Genomic DNA, 20,379 nt, shown 5'->3' with positions numbered 1-20,379 from the left:
CTCCTTAGCGCTACAATGGCGGCGGTTTTGGCGGTAATCCTTGTAGTAATGGCAATACACAGTCTTTCCAATAAAGCACAGTCCAAGCACAGTAAATCACAGTTCCAAGGCACACGTGACCTGATTCTTCAGGCTTAAGTAGATCCTGTTCGTGACGCCAAGTTTTGTAGCGCCCCCTGTTATGATCCTTAGTGGTTGAGGATCACAAATTACTCCAGCAAGGAAACTAACAAAGGACAAGCTCTAGGGAGGTGGAAAACTGGACTGACCGCAAATCTGAACCTATCCAAACACACTAGAGGTAGCCGGTGAACGTGCCTAAAATTCCTAGACGTCTCGAGCCAGCCTGAGGAACTAACTACCCCTAGAGAGAAAGAAAGACCTCTCTTGCCTCCAGAGAAATAATCCCCAAAGATATAGAAGCCCCCAACAGATAATAACGGTTAGGTAAGAGGAAGGCACATACACAGGGGTGAAAGCAGATTCAGCAAATGAGGCCCACTAATACTAGATAGCAGAAAATAGAACAGGGATCTATGCGGTCAGTAAAAAACCCTTACAAAATACCCACACTGAGATTTCAAGAACCCCCGCACCAACTAACGGTGTGGGGGGAGAAACTCAGTCCCCTAGAGCAACCAGCAAGCGAGAAATCACATTTTAGCAAGCTGGACAAAAAACATGATGTACACTGATAATCAGAAAATGAACAAACAAGAACTTAGCTTGTCTTGGAGAGACTGGGAGCAAGGTAGTCACAAGAAATCTGAAGAGCACTGAATACATTGATAGCAGGCAAGGAACTGAGTATCCAGGTGACTTAAATAGGAAACCAACCAAGGATAACGAACCAGCTGATGCAGCCAACCTGCAGAAAGACAACACTACACAGTACCGCTTGTGACCACTAGAGGGAGACCAAAAATAGAGTTCACAACAGTACCCCCCCCCCTTGAGGAGGGGTCACCGAACCCTCATCAAAACCCCCAGGGCGATCAGGATGAGCCGCGTGGAAGGCACGAACCAAATCGGCCGCATGAACATCAGAGGCGACAACCCAGGAATTATCCTCCTGACCATAGCCCTTCCACTTTACCAAATACTGAAGTCTCCGTCTAGAGATACGAGAATCCAAAATCTTCTCCACCACGTACTCCAATTTGCCCTCGACCAGCACCGGAGCAGGAGGCTCAACAGAAGGAACCACAGGTACCACATACCTCCGCAACAAAGACCTATGGAACACATTATGGATGGCAAACGATGCTGGGAGATCCAAACGAAAAGACACCGGTTAAGGATTTCCAAGATCTTATAAGGACCGATGAAGCGAGGCTTGAATTTAGGAGAGGAGACCTTCATAGGAACATACCGAGAAGACAGCCACACCAAATCCCCAACAAGAAGTCGGGGACCCACACCGCGGCGGCGGTTGGCAAAGCGCTGAGCCTTCTCCTGTGACAACTTCAGATTGTCCACCACATGGTTCCAAATCTGCTGCAACCTATCCACCACAGAATCCACCCCAGGACAGTCAGAAGACTCAACCTAACCCGAGGAAAAACGAGGATGGAAACCAGAATTGCAGAAAAATAGGCGAAACCAAGGTAGCAGAACTAGCCCGATTATTAAGGGCAAACTCGGCCAATGGCAAAAAAGTCACCCAATCATCCTGATCCGCAGAAACAAAACATCTCAGATAAGTTTCCAATGTCTGATTAGTTCGCTCGGTTTGGCCATTAGTCTGAGGATGGAAGGCCGACGAAAAAGACAAATCAATGCCCATCTTAGCACAAAAAGTCAGCCAAAACCTGGACACAAACTGGAATCCTCTATCAGACACAATATTTTCAGGAATGCCGTGCAAGCGAACCACATTCTGAAAAAATAGAGGAACCGGGCAACTTAGGCAAGGGCACCAAATGGACCATCTTGGAAAAACGATCACACACCACCCAGATGACAGACATTTTCTGAGATACTGGAAGATCCGAAATAAAATCCATGGAAATGTGCGTCCAAGGCCTTTTCGGCGGGACAGGCAAAGGCAAAAGCAAACCGCTAGCACGAGAACAGCAAGGCTTAGCTCGAGCACAAATCCCACAAGACTGCACAAAGGAACGCACATCCCGCGACAAGGAAGGCCACCAGAAGGACCTAGCCACCAAATCTCTGGTACCAAAAATCCCAGGATGACCCGCCAACACTGAAGAATGAACCTCGGAAATAACTCTGCTGGTCCATCTATCCGGGACAAACAGTCTCTCTGGTGGACAACGGTCAGGTCTATCCACCTGAAATTTCTGCAGCACTCGTCGCAAATCTGGAGAAATGGCAGACAAAATCACTCCCTCTCTGAGAACACCAGCCGGCTCAGAAACTCCCGGAGAGTCAGGCACAAAGCTCCTAGAAAGTGCATCAGCCTTCACGTTCTTCGAACCAGGCAGGTATGAGACCACGAAGTTGAAGCGGGAGAAAAACAACGACCAACGAGCCTGTCTAGGATTCAGGCGCTTGGCAGATTCGAGGTAAATCAGATTTTTGTGATCAGTCAGGACCACCACACGATGTTTAGCTCCTTCGAGCCAATGACGCCACTCCTCAAATGCCCACTTCATAGCCAACAACTCCCGATTACCAACATCATAATTTCGCTCGGCAGGCGAAAATTTTCTAGAAAAGAAAGCACATGGCTTCATCACAGAGCCATCAGAGCTTCTCTGCGACAAAACAGCCCCTGCTCCAATCTCAGAAGCATCAACCTCGACCTGGAAGGGGAGAGAGACATCTGGCTGACATAAGACTGGAGCTGAAGAAAACCGGTGCTTCAGCTCCCGAAAGGCCTCCACGGCCGCAGGAGACCAATTAGTCACATCAGAACCCTTCTTGGTCAAATCCGTCAAAGGTTTAACCACGCTAGAAAAATTAGCGATGAAACAACGGTAAAAATTAGCAAAACCCAAGAACTTCTGAAGACTCTTAACAGACGTGGGCTGAGTCCAGTCATGAATAGCCTGGACCTTGACTGGGTCCATCTCCACAGTAGAAGGAGAAAAAATAAAACCCAAAAAGGAGACCTTCTGTACTCCGAAGAGGCATTTTGAGCCCTTCACAAATAAAGCATTAGCACGCAGGACCTGAAACACCATCCTGACCTGCTTCACATGGGACTCCCAATCATCAGAAAAGACCAAAATGTCATCCAGATAAACAATCATAAATTTATCCAGATATTCTCGGAAAATGTCATGCATGAAGGACTGAAACACAGAAGGAGCATTAGAGAGTCCAAAAGGCATCACCAAGTACTCAAAATGGCCTTCGGGCGTATTAAATGCTGTTTTCCATTCATCTCCCTGCTTAATGCGCACAAGGTTATACGCACCACGGAGATCTATCTTGGTGAACCAACTGGCACCCTTAATCCGAGCAAACAAATCAGACAATAGTGGCAAAGGATACTGAAATTTGACTGTGATTTTATTCAGAAGACGATAATCTATACAAGGTCTCAAAGAACCGTCCTTCTTGGCCACAAAAAAGAATCCTGCACCAAGAGGGGAAGAGGATGGGCGAATATGTCCCTTCTCCAAAGACTCCTTTATATAACTCCGCATCGCGGCATGCTCTGGTAGAGACAAATTAAAAAGTCGTCCCTTAGGGAATTTACTACCAGGAATTAAATTTATAGCACAGTCACAATCCCTATGAGGAGGCAGGGCACTGGACCTGGGCTCATCAAATACATCCTGGTAGTCAGACAAAAACTCAGGGACCTCAGAAGGAATGGAAGAAGCAATAGACACCAACGGAGTATCGCCATGAATTCCCTGACAACCCCAACTTGACACAGACATAGCTTTCCAATCTAAAACTGGATTATGAGCCTGCAGCCATGGCAGACCCAAAACGACTACATCATGCAAATTATGCAGAACAAGAAAGCGAATCACCTCCTGATGTACGGGAGTCATGCACATGGTTATATGCGTCCAATACTGAGGCTTATTCTCAGCCAATGGCATAGCATCAATTCCCCTCAGAGGAATAGGAAATTCCAAAGGCTCCAGGACAAAACCACAGCGCCTGGCAAACGACAAATCCATCAGATTCAGGGCAGCACCTTGTTATGACCCCAATGGCAGAGGGTCTCAGGAATAATGCTAAGTCAGTAAATACAGAAAACCAGCTCATAGGGCAGTGGTAACTGGGCTGACCATATAACTAATCCTAGCACCACAAATACCAGCAGCCGGGGAACGTTCCTACGTTGATCCTAGACGTCTCGCGCCAGCCGGAGAGCTAACTACCCCTAGAAGGGAAAAGAAAGACCTTTCTTGCCTCCAGAGGAAATACCCCAAAAAGTTGGATAGAAGCCCCCCACAAATAATAACGGTGAGGTAAGAGGAAAAGACAAACATAAGAATGAGCTAGGAATTTAGCAAAGAGAGGCCCACTAGCTAATAGCAGAATATAGAAAGATAACTTATATGGTCAGCAAAAAATCCTATCAAAAATATCCACACTGGAAATTCAAGAACCCCCGAACCGTCTAACGGCCCGGGGGGAGAACACCAGCCCCCTAGAGCTTCCAGCAAGGTCAGGAATCACATTTAGTACAAGCTGGACAAAAATGATAGAAAAACAAATAACCCAAAAAACAAAGAAGCAATACTTAGCTTAATTTAACACGAACCAGGACCAGCAAACAGGAGCAAACAGAATGTGTCTGATAACACCGATGCCAGGCACTGGACTAAGGTTCCAGGAGGTTTATATAGCAACACCCCTGAAGTAACGACCCAGCTGGGTGCAGACAGAGAGAAGGAAATCCCAGAGTCATATCACTAGTAACCACTAGAGGGAGCCAAAAAAGTCTAATTCACAACAGCACCTGAATCCACAAAAGCCATAACCGAGTAGGACGACAAAGAACAAATCAAAGTAACAGACAAAATAAATTTAGGCTGTATAGTACCAATGGTGACAGGTCTAGCGATCTTTTTTAAGCGTTTAGAGCATGCTGAGATAACATGAGTAGAATCACCACAGTAAAAGCACAACCCATTTTGACGTCTATGACTTTGTCGCTCAATTCTGGTCAGAGTTCGGTCACATTGCATAGACTCGGGTCTCTGTTCAGAAAACACCGCCAAAGGATGAGCAGATTTGCGCTCCCGCAAACGCCGATCAACCTGAATGGCTAAAGCCATAGAATCACTCAGACTTGTAGGGGTGGGAAACCCCACCATAACATTCTTAATGGCTTCAGAAAGACCTTCTCTGAAATTTGCAGCCAGGGCACACTCATTCCATTGAGTAAGCACTGACCATTTCCAAAATTTTTGACAATACACCTCTGCTTCATCCTGACCTTGAGAGAGGACCAGCAACGCTTTTTCTGCCTGATTCTCAAGATTAGGCTCCTCATAAAGCAGTCCAAGAGCCAGAAAAAATGCATCTACATTAAGCAATGCAGGGTCTCCTGGCGCCAGAGAGAAAGCCCAATCCTGAGGGTCGCCACGCAACAAGGAGATAACAATTTTAACTTGCTGAGCGGAATCACCAGAGGAACTAGGTCTCAGAGATAGAAATAACTTACAATTATTCTTAAAATTTAGAAACCTAGATCTATCTCCAGAAAACAACTCAGGAATGGGTATCTTTGGTTCTGACATAGGGCTATGAATAACAAAATCCTGAATACTTTGCACCCGTGCAGTAAGATGATCCACACTAGAAGTCAGAGTCTGAATATTCATGTCTGCAGCTGAGCTCAAAACCACCCAGAGTTCAAGGGGATGAAAGAAGCTGAACAGACTGCAGCAAAGGAAAAGCGGGAGGAGAAAAAAAAAAAAAAAGTACTCAGGTCTTCTTTTAATCCCACTTCTGCGATGCATAAAACACTTTTTGGCCTGCTATACTGTTATGATCCTTAGTGGTTGAGGATCACAAATTACTCCAGCAAGGAAACTAACAAAGGACAAGCTCTAGGGAGGTGGAAAACTGGACTGACCGCAAATCTGAACCTATCCAAACACACTAGAGGTAGCCGGTGAACGTGCCTAAAATTCCTAGACGTCTCGAGCCAGCCTGAGGAACTAACTACCCCTAGAGAGAAAGAAAGACCTCTCTTGCCTCCAGAGAAATAATCCCCAAAGATATAGAAGCCCCCAACAGATAATAACGGTTAGGTAAGAGGAAGGCACATACACAGGGGTGAAAGCAGATTCAGCAAATGAGGCCCACTAATACTAGATAGCAGAAAATAGAACAGGGATCTATGCGGTCAGTAAAAAACCCTTACAAAATATCCACACTGAGATTTCAAGAACCCCCGCACCAACTAACGGTGTGGGGGGAGAAACCCAGTCCCCTAGAGCAACCAGCAAGCGAGAAATCACATTTTAGCAAGCTGGACAAAAAACATGATGTACACTGATAATCAGAAAATGAACAAACAAGAACTTAGCTTGTCTTGGAGAGACTGGGAGCAAGGTAGTCACAAGGAATCTGAAGAGCACTGAATACATTGATAGCAGGCAAGGAACTGAGTATCCAGGTGACTTAAATAGGAAACCAACCAAGGATAACGAACCAGCTGATGCAGCCAACCTGCAGAAAGACAACACTACACAGTACCGCTTGTGACCACTAGAGGGAGCCCAAAAATAGAGTTCACAACAGCCCCCACTGCCGCAGGGCCGAGGGGTACCCGGTACCGGGCCTCTGAGTCTCTGTTCTGGGGTTGTCACGGTGGCTAGACCCGGTCCGTGACCCTGCTGGGAAGGGGGGTGCATACAATTAAAGGTGAAAGTGTGGTGGTGAGGTTGCGGTGCTGTGCAGGTCGCAGTAAATAACGAGGACACCAGGTTGCAGTCTCTTTACCTCTTTACTGAAGGATTCTGAGTCCTCAATCCGGAATACGGTTAACCGGGCTGCGCAAGTCCGGCCGGTCCAATGGCACCTCCAGAGTTCCCTTTACAGGTGGAAATCTGTGCCTTCCTGCTAGCGCTATGTGTTGTGGTCCTCCCCTGCTGTGCTTACGGGATAGTCCCCACAACTGTTGTGTCTGTTTCTCGTGTTCCCTCACAACTCAACTCGATTAGATGATGTTCTGCTAATCCTCCGTCTCTCCCTGATGTTACGGTTGGGACGCACCCGTATGACGGGTAGGCTCGGAGCTCTTCCGGGACCCTAGAGTCGCCCCTCTCCACAGGTTGCCCCCTATGTCTTCTTAGGTGATTTAGGTGAGACAGCCTGCCTATGACTGACTGTCCTGCCGTTGGTTTGAAGTATTGCTTGGAGCTAGATATATAAATACTTCCTCGGCGTTCCGGCCGCCGGCTGTGTGCCTCAGTAGGATGTTGCCTCGGTCTTACAGCACGACTCCTACTGGTATTCTCCTTCTTGCTTTGATCTCGTTTCTCACTCAGCACAATAAATCTCGCTTCTGATCCTTTCTTAGGGCACCGCCGCTATGCTGAGCAGGCACGGTCCCGTGACGTTCTTTCTCGTTGCCAGGCCTCTGTCAGGATCCCACCCCTGACAGGGACCCTACCGAATCTTCCCCCACAACACCCTCCGCCACAAGGTGTTGCCTGGTTCCAACCCAGTCAGCTTTCTTTCTAACTTCCTGCCTGATCCCCAGTTTTACCGAAGTGTGAGGAGTGGCCTAATAAATAGCACCCTTAGCTCCCCCTGGAGGCCAGACTGTGAAATGTATTAGTGTCTGTGATACCTGGTCAGATGAACTCCTTCAGTGCCATCAGACGTAACATCACTCGCCTTAGCGGCAGAGCGACATTACTGCAACGACCAGGACTCTGGGGCGCTGCACTCCCCCCCCGGTTAAATCCAGTACTCCTGGACTTGGAAGAAAACAACAATACATGTCAGCAAAAAGACATACAATTTTTGTGAGTGCAATAACAAGTAAACTTTAACAGAGCTTCCCTTTATGGGAGGTGAGGACACTTGAACGTTACAAACATGGTTAAATACTTTGAATAACTTAGTATAAATAACTTTTCTTACCCAACCGGGTATTCTACTTAGTACAAATTCTCGAACAATAATTTGACATTGCCTTTAAGGACGTACACTCTGCATCCACCAAAGACCTTCTTATAATCACATTATAAGGCAATTAACTTCATTCTCCTTCTTTAAGTCTGCAGGACCGCCAGTCCTAACTGCTCCAGGCCTGCTGCCTCTCCTTTCTATACAGGACCGCCCCTTTCTGCCCGAGCCTACTGCCTTTTCCACTACTATACACAGTATAGAACATATCATTTTTCCTTCAGTTCAAGATCACTGAGCCATCTCTATATGGCTCCTAGGAGGACTCACTAACTAACCCCGTCCGGGTTCACTTTCTGTCCTCATTCTTCCATCAACATTATCAAACATTTGTCACAGTTAACTAGTTAGTTACATATAACTTCTTCATATCAGCATCATCACTTCTTCTCTCAAGACATTATTGCCATTCAACCATCTTAAGGCAACGCGGTTCATAAGTGCAACACGTGTGAACATCCCCTTTAAGAGGGGACCAAGTCTCTGAGGTAGTGCAACTTCTCAAGCTGCAAGTCTGTTCACTGTAAGGACTCCAGTGCTGTTTCCAGGAACAGTTTCTTCGCAAAGAGTCCTTCTTTTAAGTAAAACCAGTAAAGAGCACCCTTAAGAAGGTGCAAACTATTTACAATAAGTTTGTATCATGCATTGTTCATGATTCGGCAGTCTTTATAACTGGTGCAAAAAGTGGAAACAAAAACAAAAGCAATAGGGATCCCGGGTCAACAAAGGGATCCCTTTAAGAGTTAACCCTGGACGGGTTTTAGCAGCAAACTCAGGAAACAGTTAACTGAACTATATACAATCCATAAAACATTCCTGCTTACTCATTTTCTGGTGGTTCCCCCCTGGGGCTTTACCTGGCAGGTGGCCCTCTGCGGCCCAGGCAGGCCGGACTCCAAGTCTACTCCCGATGCCAGGTGTACCCCATGGGTTTGGGTCTTCTGCACAACCAGGTCGTGCGCCACGATGAGTGTCTGCGTAGGGCGATGGATAGTACTGGCGACGGCGGAGGCTGCAGCAACCGCTTCAGCAGCAAGCTCCTCCCCCTCGGTTCTGGATACTGCCAGGACGGCCGTACAGCGCTGCATATCCCGGGTCCACCAGCCGCTCCCCTTCAGGCACCGGCGGTATGTCACTACGTCTCCCGGTTCCAGGAGGGACTTTGCGCCATCCCCACACAGGCAGGGCTCCACCTCGTCCCTGGTGATGCGAACCCTCAGGGCCGTTCCAATTTCCTGGACGAAGCCTTTCCCTACCTGGGGCTGGTAGACGATCACAACGCCCCACTTCGGCAGGGAGCCCTCCAGCAGCTCACCTCGCGCCTCCCGCTTCACTTCTCGCTGGAACTCTGCAATCAAATGGTTCCGATATTCTCCCAATGGGAAGGACCCGAGATCGTGCCCCCCCGGTGCTTTGGTGCCAGATGGTGGGGACACCGGGGCACCAGAGGTCGCAGCAGTGGCCGGGTTGGGTGCCGAGGTGAGGCAACTCCCCCGGGGGTTGTGGCACTGGAGACCTTCACTCGAGGTAGCTCCCTTGGCGCCACTCCACTCTCCTGAGGGCGGCACACGGGCTGGGGACTGCTCAAGCAACGGATGCTCCATCAACAGCTCCCACGGGTCCAAATTCTCCAGCGGGGGCATATCGGAATAATCCACCAGTGACGGGAGCCGATGCGGAGCTATCCTTTTCCATAGGCCTTCACTGGTCTCCCGTCCCACCTCATCTGAGTCATAGTTTCGTTTCTTCGGTCTCCGCCCGCCATAGAAAATCAGTAGGCGGATCTCGTCTGCTGACGGACACGTCCTCAGGATGCAGAAATATTTAGACTGGGCGGCCATTATCTTTCGCGCTCTCCAGCTTGTCTACACCCACTCCACGCCCTTTTTCTTCTCCTGCGCTTCTCCTTAGCGCTACAATGGCGGCGGTTTTGGCGGTAATCCTTGTAGTAATGGCAATACACAGTCTTTCCAATAAAGCACAGTCCAAGCACAGTAAATCACAGTTCCAAGGCACACATGACCTGATTCTTCAGGCTTAAGTAGATCCTGTTCGTGACGCCAAGTTTTGTAGCGCCCCCACTGCCGCAGGGCCGAGGGGTACCCGGTACCGGGCCTCTGAGTCTCTGTTCTGGGGTTGTCACGGTGGCTAGACCCGGTCCGTGACCCTGCTGGGAAGGGGGGTGCATACATTTAAAGGTGAAAGTGTGGTGGTGAGGTTGCGGTGCTGTGCAGGTCGCAGTAAATAACGAGGACACCAGGTTGCAGTCTCTTTACCTCTTTACTGAAGGATTCTGAGTCCTCAATCCGGAATACGGTTAACCGGGCTGCGCAAGTCCGGCCGGTCCAATGGCACCTCCAGAGTTCCCTTTACAGGTGGAAATCTGTGCCTTCCTGCTAGCGCTATGTGTTGTGGTCCTCCCCTGCTGTGCTTACGGGATAGTCCCCACAACTGTTGTGTCTGTTTCTCGTGTTCCCTCACAACTCGATTAGATGATGTTCTGCTAATCCTCCGTCCCTCCCTGATGTTACGGTTGGGATGCACCCGTATGACGGGTAGGCTCGGAGCTCTTCCGGGACCCTAGAGTCGCCCCTCTCCACAGGTTGCCCCCTATGTCTTCTTAGGTGATTTAGGTGAGACAGCCCGCCTATGACTGACTGTCCTGCCGTTGGTTTGAAGTATTGCTTGGAGCTAGATATATAAATACTTCCTCGGCGTTCCGGCCGCCGGCTGTGCGCCTCAGTAGGATGTTGCCTCGGTCTTACAGCACGACTCCTACTGGTATTCTCCTTCTTGCTTTGATCTCGTTTCTCACTCAGCACAATAAATCTCGCTTCTGATCCTTTCTTAGGGCACCGCCGCTATGCTGAGCAGGCACAGTCCCGTGACGTTCTTTCTCGTTGCCAGGCCTCTGTCAGGATCCCACCCCTGACAGGGACCCTACCGAATCTTCCCCCACAACACCCTCCGCCACAAGGTGTTGCCTGGTTCCAACCCAGTCAGCTTTCTTTCTAACTTCCTGCCTGATCCCCAGTTTTACCAAAGTGTGAGGAGTGGCGGGTATACAAGAACACATATGAACACAAAAATAAATTGGTGATAAAACCAAACACAATATAGTGTACAAATATAGACACTCACAACATGCGACCTACCCAAAACAATTTTTTACAGTAATAGAAAAAATAATCGAGTAGTGGAGTGATCACATGATAAGTATGTAACCAATTATAACACATATAACGACAACAACATCATATACAACATATAAACAAATACATTTGGTAACAAAACATAGATACAATCTGTATAGATCATCACAAATAATCGGACGCCGTGGGAACCAGCATCAAGAAACCGCATCAACTCAGAAACCGCAGACACATGTGCGTAACAGGCATCACTTGGACCGCTCCTTCCCATAGTATAAACAACATATATGGCAGATGAAACATTGTCACTGAAAAAATAGATAAAAACACAATTAAAAACAAATAAATAACACACAAGTATATGGAAAAAAACCCCGCACTAATTAGTGCACATCACCCGGGAGACCCCAAGAATGGAGCAAACGATAGGCACTCATTAAGGCCAAATGGGTGGACCGTATTCAACGTCCAGATCCACCTTGTCTCCAGTCTTGCCAGGCGCCCAGATAAACCACCACCCCTAATGTTGATTTTCAGCATATCGATACCACGTACCCTAAACAGGGTACTATCACAATTGTGCAGATTTTTAAAATGTCGTGGTATCGTCTTGAGGGTGGAGGCGTCCGTGTGACCGGCCGCCGCCTGAATGTCCAACACGTGCTCCCTCGTACGATCCGCTTTCTAGCACGCGGATATAGTCGCAGGGTAGTTAAGACTGCCTACCATCGAGCCAAGCATGCTGTGAGAAATGATTTATTATACAACACGAGTCACAAAGGGAATTCTAAAAGGACGGATGACCAAGTAAGGTTTGTTACGACATTTAGCTCGCAGTCCAATAGGGTTCGTTCCATTTTGGAACGGACCTGGCCAATTCTTAGGGTGGACCCTGTGTTGAAAAAGATCATACCATCTAGACCTTCTATGTCCTTTAGGCGGGCTAAGAATCTGAGGGACCACCTTGTCTCCAGCCATTATCCTGAGCGCCCGCTTCCCACCTTTCTTGATAGATTTAGAATGAGGGGTGGATGTGTTCCGTGTGGCAGGTGCGTCGCCTGTCCTAATATTGACCGTTGTGACAGATTCTCTAACTCTGGTGGCACAAGGTCTTTTGAGATTCGTCAACGTATCACGTGTACCACGAGGTACGTAATTTACTATGCCACGTGCCCATGCGGCCTTATTTATGTTGGTTTAACAACACGCCAACTTAAGGTTCGTACGAGGGAGCACGTGTTGGACATTCAGGCGGCGGCCGGTCACACGGACGCCTCCACCCTCAAGACGATACCACGACATTTTAAAAATCTGCACAATTGTGATAGTACCCTGTTTAGGGTACGTGGTATCGATATGCTGAAAATCAACATTAGGGGTGGTGGTTTATCTGGGCGCCTGGCAAGACTGGAGACAAGGTGGATCTGGACGTTGAATACGGTCCACCCATTTGGCCTTAATGAGTGCCTATCGTTTGCTCCATTCTTGGGGTCTCCCGGGTGATGTGCACTAATTAGTGCGGGGTTTTTTTTCCATATACTTGTGTGTTATTTATTTGTTTTTAATTGTGTTTTTATATATTTTTTCAGTGACAATGTTTCATCTGCCATATATGTTGTTTATACTATGGGAAGGAGCGGTCCAAGTGATGCCTGTTACGCACATGTGTCTGCGGTTTCTGAGTTGATGCGGTTTCTTGATGCTGGTTCCCACGGCGTCCGATTATTTGTGATGATCTATACAGATTGTATCTATGTTTTGTTACCAAATGTATTTGTTTATATGTTGTATATGATGTTGTTGTCGTTATATGTGTTATAATTGGTTACATACTTATCATGTGATCACTCCACTACTCGATTATTTTTTCTATTTCGCATGTTGTGAGTGTCTATATTTGTACACTATATTGTGTTTGGTTTTATCACCAATTTATTTTTGTGTTCATATGTGTTCTTGTATACATCTGTTCCATTGGTTATTGTTCGCATTACTGTTGATGCACATTGGCCGTGTGGCACTTCTGCCCTTATCCCTGGTCCCGCCCACTGTTTGACACGGGGTCCATGTGGGTCCCCATGTGATCTGGTGTCTGCAGTGGTGCGATGCCGTTGGATGGGTGGCGGGTGCCTGTCGGCTACTGTGTGCCGCAGTCCTGCGATTCCAGTGTGTCCGATGCCGTGGTTATTTGTATCCGGCTCCGCACTTTTATTCTTAGCCGCTGGCTATGTATGTACTAAGGGCTGTTGCCCCATACCAACATGGCTGCCGGTATTTGCTGTGCAGTGGGGGTTGCTCCGTCTTACCTCTTGGCTCCGCCCGCTATCTGGCGTCCTGGTCACATGGGGCCCCATGTGTTCTGGCGTCGGCAGCGTTGTGCGGCGCTTCTGGGTGGGCGGCGCTTCTCCTGCTGGCCGGCGCGTACTTCCGGCCTGGGGCTCTATTTAATTGTAGTGGTGTCTCCTCACCCATACCCCCTGAGGAAGGAAGTTCTCACTTCCGAAACGCGCGTTGGGGAGGGCGGGAGAGTACGTGTGTCCCTACTGTGATATCAGGTATGTGATCAGAGACGCGGCCACTGTGTGTTATGGTCCGGTGCACTGACATTTGTTACTTTGCGATGTCTCCTAGGGCTCCACATATATTCTCTCTCTGCCTTGTGTATATTGGTAAAATCCGTCACTTTTTAACCATGTGTTCTGCCATTCATCTTGTGTAAATTATCAATAAATATCTTTTGCATATATGTTTGCAACTCTTGGACTTTATTACACTGAATTATGTTTGTGGTGTTTTCCAGTTGGATTTCAGTGTGTCAGGATATGTCCTGAGATTTACTATGGGTCACATATATATTTGTGGTTTTTAATTACAACATGCTGCAGCCCCATAGTTGTGTGTGTTTTTCCGTTTATTACTATATTTTTTCTCAGCCGGGGTGAGTTTCCTACTTAGGTAGGTGACTGGTTGTTCCTCTCCGTTCACCTCCCGCAACAGGACCACTCCTAGGCCTACGTTAGAGGCATCCATCTGCACGATGAAGCTTTTCTAGAGGTTGGGGATAATGAGGACTCGTAGTATAAGGTAGCACCCCCCACAGGCAGACTCTGTATTATAACCCCTTTCTGCCATTGGACATACTATCCTGTTCATATGCCCGGGGACTTAATTCCCAGGGATGGGATAGTACGTCATAGGCGATCAGCCGTGTTCATGGGGGAACGCGGCCAATCGTGGCCGGGTGTCAGCTAATTATCACAGCTGACATCTGGCACTATGTACCAGGAGCGGTCACGGACCGCTTCCGGGACATTAACCCCCGGAACACTGCGATCAAACATGATCGCAGCTTTCCGGTGGCATAGGGAAGCATCGTGCAGGGAGGGGGCTCCCTGCGTGCTTCCCTGAGACCCTCGGAACAACGCAATGTGATCGCGTTGTTCCGAGGGTCTCCTCCGTTCTCCTCCCTGCAGGCCCCGGATCCAAAATGGCTGCGGGGATCCTTCCGGGTCCTGCAGGGAGGTGGCTTGCGAGCACCTGCTGAGAGCAGGCGCAGGAAAGCCTCCTGTACTGCCTTTCAGATCGCTGATCTGACACTATACAGTGATCAGTGATGTCCCACCCTGGGACAAAGTAAAAAAAAAAATAAATTACACTGTGTATATATATATATATATATATATATATATATATATATATATATATATATATATATATATATATATAATCTCCAAAAAAATATATATATATACCTAACGCATCGGGTATTCTAGAATATGTATGTATGTATGTATGTATATAGCAGCCACATAGTATATAGCACAGGCCACATAGTATATAGGAGCCATGTAGTATATAGCAGACAAATAGTACGTGGCCTGTGCTATATAGTATGTGGCTGCTATATACATAGATATTGTAGAATACCCGATGCGTTAATACAGGCCACGCGATATATAACAGTGGCCACGCAGTATATAACACAGCCCAAACAGTATATATCACAGTCCACGTACTATATAACACAGGCCACGCAGTATATAGCAGCCACGTAGTATATAACACAGGCGACGTAGTATATAACACAAGCCACGCAATATATACACAGCCCACGCAGTACAAAATACAGGCCCCATAGTATGTAACACTGGCCACGTAGTATATAGCAGCCATGTAGTATATAACGCAGCCCACGCAGTATCTAACACTGCCCACGTAGTATATAGTACTGCCCACGTAGTATATAGCAGCCATGTAGTATATAGTACTGCCCACGTAGTATATAGCAGCCATGCAGTACTGTATATAGTACTGTCCACGTAGTATATAGCAGCCATGTAGTAAATAGTAGTGCCCACGTAGTATATAGCAGCCATGTAGTATATAATACTGCCCACGTAGTATATAGCAGCCATGTAGTATATAGTACTGCCCACGTAGTATATAGCAGCCATGTAGTATATAGTACTGCCCACGTAGTATATAGCAGCCATGTAGTATATAACGCAGCCCACACAGTATACAGCAGTGTGGGAACCATATCCCTGTTATAAAAAAGAATTAAAATAAAAAAGTTACATACTCATCTCCTGGGATCCAACGGCGCGCTGGCGATGTATGCGCGGCTGCCGCCATCTTCCGTTCCCAGGATGCATTGCGAAATTACCCAGAAGACTTAGCGGTCTCGCGAGAACGCTAAGTCTTCTGGGTAATTTCGCAATGCATCTCTGGGACCGGAAGCTGGCGGAAGGCGCGAGCGCATCCTCGGACTACGGAGGGTGAGTATAGCAGGTTTTTTTTTATTATTATTATTTTTAACATTAGATTTTTTTACTATTGATGCTGCATAGGCAGCATCAATAGTAAAACGTTAGGGACACACAGGGTTAATAGCAGCAGTAACGGAGTGCGTAACCCACGGCATAACGCAGTCCGTCACCGCTGGCATTAACCCTGTGTGAGCGGTGACGGGAGGGGAATATGGAGCGAGCGGGCGCCGGGCACTGACTGCAGGGGAGTAGGGAGGGACTAATCGGACTGTGCCCGTCGCTGATTGGTCGCGGCAGCCATGACAGGCAGCTGGCGAGACCTTTTGTCTCTCACTAAGATGCGGTCTCCAAACTGAAGATCTGTCGACCATGATGGGGTCCTCTCAGCATGCTCTGACTCCCGAAGCTTGGTCTGTACCAACTGATGCAAAGTCTGCAGGCGATAACGATGTTCTCAAACCCAGGAGGACACCTCTGTCCGTGGGTAGCCTTTTCTGGATCCAGCTCCAACTTGGTGATTCCCTTTCCAGCCCGACCAAACGAGAGAGAATAGGGAGTGTGGCCCGTAGTTCGGTGCACTTGATTGTTGTATAACCAAATCTGATACATACTCAGGCCACCGGGCTTTCCGGTCTTCTTCTAGGGTTCTCAACATTTGAATTAACGTTCGATTGAATCGCTCACAGGCGCCGTTTCCCTGAGGGTGATATGGTGTGGTGCGGGACTTGTCAGTCTGGTACATACGATGTAATTCTTCCATCACTTTTCCCAAGAAACAGGAGCCCTGGTCAGAATGGATCCTTGTTGGACATCCATACAGTGGAATGAAATTTTTACAACTTGCATGTGCGGCTGATTCTGCGGTCTGGTCTCTAGTAGGAGTCACCACAGCAAATTTTGGGATATGATCCACCATTACTAAACAATGTTCATACCCCGGGTGGGCGGGCCCCATGATTAGATAGTCTATCATTACCTGCTTCAAGGCGGGGGATGTCACAATGGACTGTATGGGGGCCCTCTGCTCCAGTGGCTTAGCCAATTTGCATGCCCTACAAGCCTCTTCCACGACCGTCTTTAGCTGGGGATGAAAAATGAACCGTTGTAACCACTGAAAAGTCTGAAAAGTCTTCTCCTGACCGAAGTGTGCTACTTTTTCATGTGCTTTGGTGGCTATCTCAGACAACAGTGATTCTGGAACCAAGACTTGTCAAGTGGCGCCCAGCTCTGCCTGAAGTTGCACCTTTCAGTATAGTAAACCATTCTTCATCTGAAGGCGTTCCCACTGTCGAAGAATCCGCAGAGTTCCTTGGGACAGGGTACTTCTCTCCGATGAACTGGGGAGTCTCTTTGAGGTCACACACCGTCTAAGCAGAGCAAGCTCACTATATTCCTGTTGTAACTGGATCCACTCATCCCGAGACCGGCCCAAGACGCCCTCCTGAGCAGGGATTTGTACCTGGTTCAGCGATGACCCCACCATCCTGGCAAGGTATAGGAACCTGGGGACCTCCTCACTTTCGAGTTCTTCATCTCTATTCCGATCAGGTTTCACATGTTTCACCCTTGATAGGACATCTGCGTGAGTGTTCTCTACTCCCCTCTTGTAAGCAATTTTGTAATGAAATGTTGCCATCCTGGCCACCCATCGCTGTTCCAGAGCTCACAGTCTTGCATTTTCTAGGTGAGCCAATCGGTTGTTATTGGGGCACACCAGAACCTCTGAACCAGCCCAATATGCTGCGAACCTCTCCGTCATAGCCCACACCGCCAGTAGCTCCAACTTAAAAGAACGGTAATTGTCAGGATTACGTTCGGAAACCAGGGGCGTTGGCCAGCCCGAAAGGCATTCGGTTGAATTCGTACAGGCCAATGGGTAGAATAAATGTGGTCTTTGCTCGATCCTGTTCAGACATTGGCACTTGCCAATAACTGCTGGCGAGGTCCATTGTAGAAAAGAATTTGGCTTTTCCTAATGCAGACAGAGATTCCTCAATCCTAGGTAAAGGGTACGAGTCTCGCACGGTACACGCATTGAGTTTCTGGTAATCCACACAAAAACACAGAGTCCTGTCCTTCTTCTGCACCAGCCCTATTGGAGCAGCCCAGGGACTCTAACTCTCTCTCATGACACCTTTCTGCAGCATCTGTCCCAACATGCCCTTCACCTCCTGGTACAGCTGTGGTGGAATTTGCTGATACGTTCTCTAATGGGCGCGGTATTTCCAGTATCTCATGGCCGCGGTGCAGCCAAAATAGTCTTCATGGCAAGCGAACACGTCCCTATATTGCCCTATCAGAGCTTCCACTTGTTGCACCTGAGCCTGAGTGAGTCCAGCCAATTCGGCCCGCATTTGTTCCAGCAGAAGTCATCCATCCTGAATATGTCAGTGCTCTGATGTCAAAGAGGAGTTCACCGTCACAGTCCAGGGGTCTCCTTGTTGTACGTCCAGCTGCACAGACTGAGTTGGCACTATCTCTTCAGGCATCAAGAACCGTGATGTCCTCATCCTCTAAATCAGTGTTCCCCAACTCCAGTCCTCAAGGCCCACCAACAGATCATGTTTTCAGGATTTCCTTTGTATTGCACAGGTGATGCAATTATCACCTGGGCAAGACTAAGGAAATCCTGAAAACATGACCTGTTGGTGGGCCTTGAGGACTGGAGTTGGGGACCCCTGCTCTAAATTGACGCAACGTACAGGAACAGCTCCATCACGTACAATGGCTAACTTTTGGACCACCAAGAATCCAGAGGGAAGATGCTCTGAGGAAGAAGGCTCAATTTGAATCTCGACTCCTTCCAATGGGACATGAGCTAGGATGGGCAGAGTGAGTACTGTTTGTCCGTGTTGTAGAATAAGCTTATTAGAAGCAGGAACAATCACTTTGCCTAATATTCCTCCTTCATCACAATTCACTTCAGCTTGAGATGCTCGCACTAACTGTTGGAATACTTTTCTTTGAGGTGTATGTGGACTCCATTGCTTCAGAGTCTCATTGGAGGGTTCATTGATGAGGAGACTCCAAAATTCCTTTAAAACGTTCATCCCTAAAGTGGCTGTATGTCCGCCACTCACTTCTCCCTGGTTTAGCATCACACCTGTCCGTCCTAGATCCTTTCCACAAATGGAGACTTGCATCCATGCCCCCCCTTTGAGTGGGATGGGCAGTTGGTTGGCAGTGATTAACTTTATCACTGGGATACACTCAGGCCGTCTTGCTTCAGGAAAATGTTGCCGAAGTAAGTTTCAGGCATCGTTGTCACTTGTGAACCAGTGTCCACCAGGCAGCGCACGGCACGACCATCATACTCGGCCCAGACTAGAGGGCACACTGACGCTAAACTTATGGGACTTCCACTACTCCTCTGCATCTGTTCTGGCTGCGGGCGGCGTCCCCCCAGCTTGAAGCTTTTTTAATGGATGACGGGGTGGCACTCTTCCCCGGCATGTACACTCCTGCGCTATGTGTCCACTCTCGCCACAATTAAAGCAAGTGAGAGGCCTCTGCCGATGGAGTATTCTATTATCACGGCGGGACTCTGGGCCTTCCCTGTTCCCGGAAGCATTTGTGGCAATCTCTGACTTCTTTTTAATGTCAGCCAATTCTCCTTTAATATTCAGAAGTTCTCTCCTTAATTCTTCCACCCCTTGGGGTTCGGTGATTGCACTCACGGTCACCTCCCTGCTTTGGACCTTCCCCACCGGGACTGTCACCCTCTGCTCCTGTTCACAAGTGCACGCTTCACTCCCTATTTCAGCAAAAGTCACCCGGGGGTTTACCTGCACATGCTCTCCCAGGGTCTGTTTCGTCATTATGTCCTGCAAACCCATCACTAGAAAGTCTTGCGGCATTATGTCGGTAGGGCCTATATCAACGCCATCTTTCCTGACAATCACAGTTTGTAATTCCTGCAGTGCATTCATATACTGATTCACGGTCTCCGCCTCCCTCGGCATGTGACTAAAGAGACGTGTCCGCAGTTCCCCTACGTCTGTGGGGTCTCCATGAGTTTCTTCCAGAATATGCAGCACTTTGCTAAAAGTGTCTCACTTCCTGGGGGTCCGCAACATAACTGAGTCTCTGGCTTCTCTGTCCAATGCCATAATAGCCACTTCGGCTTCCAATGCAGGGGTCATGGGATGCATCCTCATCATACCCCTTATGTGATCAGTCCTGCTCCACAACATAATGTTACGCCCCATAAACTTCAGTAAATTATTCAACATTGCTCGCATCGAGATAGTGGACCTAGGGCCTCCCCCAACTGCTTGGTCTGCCGCCTCCATGCTGTTACACTGCATCCTGCCGAATACGCCAAATGTAAGGTACTAGCAGGAACGTGGGATGCAGTGACGAGCAGGAGGCAGAGC

The sequence above is a fragment of the Ranitomeya variabilis genome, chromosome 2 (assembly GCF_051348905.1).
Source record: "Ranitomeya variabilis isolate aRanVar5 chromosome 2, aRanVar5.hap1, whole genome shotgun sequence".
Taxonomy (NCBI): Eukaryota; Metazoa; Chordata; class Amphibia; order Anura; family Dendrobatidae; genus Ranitomeya; species Ranitomeya variabilis.
This window is presented reverse-complemented; position numbering follows the sequence as displayed.